General features: G+C 39.2%; 1 protein-coding gene across 1 annotated transcript in view; it reads right to left on the reverse strand.

Annotated features, from left to right (window-relative positions):
• The window catches only part of MTR (5-methyltetrahydrofolate-homocysteine methyltransferase), a 114,363-nt gene that overhangs the window by 48,856 nt on the left and 63,799 nt on the right, over positions 1-1,708 (reverse strand). The gene's annotated exons all lie outside the window — the stretch shown is intronic.

Below are 1,708 nucleotides of genomic sequence, written 5' to 3' on the forward strand. Positions count from 1 at the left end.
ATATCTATAGTGATCATGATAGAATATAATACATAGTGAGTATTCCATAAAATATTTGCTGCATAAATGACAGAGAAAGAAAGAGACAGAGATAGCACATGCATATGCACACACGCAGACACACACACACACACACACACTCTCACACCCCCTCACCCCGTCTTATTCATTGAAAGCACAAGCTACTAGAAGGCTCCCATCGCCTAAATGAACAAACTTCCTAGTTCACTATAAACTTGACCAATTACGAAAGGACAAAGGAAATTGAGGTTTCCACCACACCCATGATTACATCGAGCACCAGCAGGCATGTGGAATAACAGGAACTGTCACCTACTGCTGGACGAACTGGCCCAAGCATTTAGGGAGACAGCTTGCTATTATCTACCACTATGACCCAATCACTCCACTTCTTGGGTACATGCTATGAGAAACTCAAGCATCTGTGCCTAAGATACATATACAAGAATATTTACAGCAGCATTGCTCATGATGTCCAAAAGCTGGAAACAAACCAGATGTTCGTCAACAGTAAACAGTTCATTGTGGTATAGTTATAAAATGGAATATTATACATTAAAAAAAATTAACGGGTACAGTAAGACAGATAAATCTTTAAAATGAGCTTGAGTAAGGGAAAAAAAAGCATAATCACCTTATGATTCTGTTTTTATTAAGCTCAAAAGCAAGCAAAACTAAACTGTATCATTTAGATATTCAGTCGACTCTTATTATTTTGTGGTAGTTAGGTTCTATGAAATCGCCACAAACACGAAATTAGAGAATACAGAAGCATGGCTCCCGGGGGCAATACAGGGCCTCCCATCACCACATTTTTTATCAACCAATCAATATATAACCTTGTTTTATGTGTGTGTGTTCGAAGACGCCTCATTTAATATGTATTGCTGATTCATTAACATTGACTTCGTGGCCAACAGCACTGTAACTCACGCCTGAATGAAGCTTGGCTGACACACGTATTTTCTCCATGAAGCACATCACAGCCCCCTTGCACTTAGGAACACTAGCACTATGCTTGGGGACCATTTTAAAAACCAAAATCACCAACAAAAAGCACAAAAATATGAAAAACATGGCATTACATAGACTGCTAAAAGGACAATTGTTTATTGAACGAGAGCAGAAATGAGCAGGTGAACTGTAGCCATGTTAGATCTCACATGGAAACATGTGGGTTGGGCCACTCAGATTTTCCATCACTCTGCACATGGGTACATCCGTAAACAACTGCAGAAGCTGCACGAATATTGGCTTTGGGGTCACAAATAAATGTTACTGAGTAGGTGAATTCACAAATACAAAATCCATGAATGATGCAAATGATGTATGTATAGAAATGATAAAATTATGAAGAAAAGCAACAAAGTAGCATCATAAAATTCAGAATGAGGTGTAACCATAAAAGGAGAGATAAGGAGGCACTAGCCATGCTCTATTTCGGGACCTAAGTGACAGCTATTACATGCTTCATAATTAATTATTTATTATGCTCCATATTCATGTTTTATATATTCTCCTGTGTGTATATTACACCTTCATAATTTAAAACAATATTATATAAGGCCGGGCGCGGTGGCTCACACCTGTAATCCTAGCACTCTGGGAGGCCAAGGCAGGTGGATCGCTCGAGGTCAGGAATTCGAGACCAGCCTGAGCAAGAGTGAGACCCCGTCTCTACTAAAAA

Source organism: Propithecus coquereli, unplaced genomic scaffold (genome assembly GCF_000956105.1).
Source record: "Propithecus coquereli isolate 6110/MARCELLA unplaced genomic scaffold, Pcoq_1.0 Scaffold66, whole genome shotgun sequence".
Classification (NCBI taxonomy): domain Eukaryota; kingdom Metazoa; phylum Chordata; class Mammalia; order Primates; family Indriidae; genus Propithecus; species Propithecus coquereli.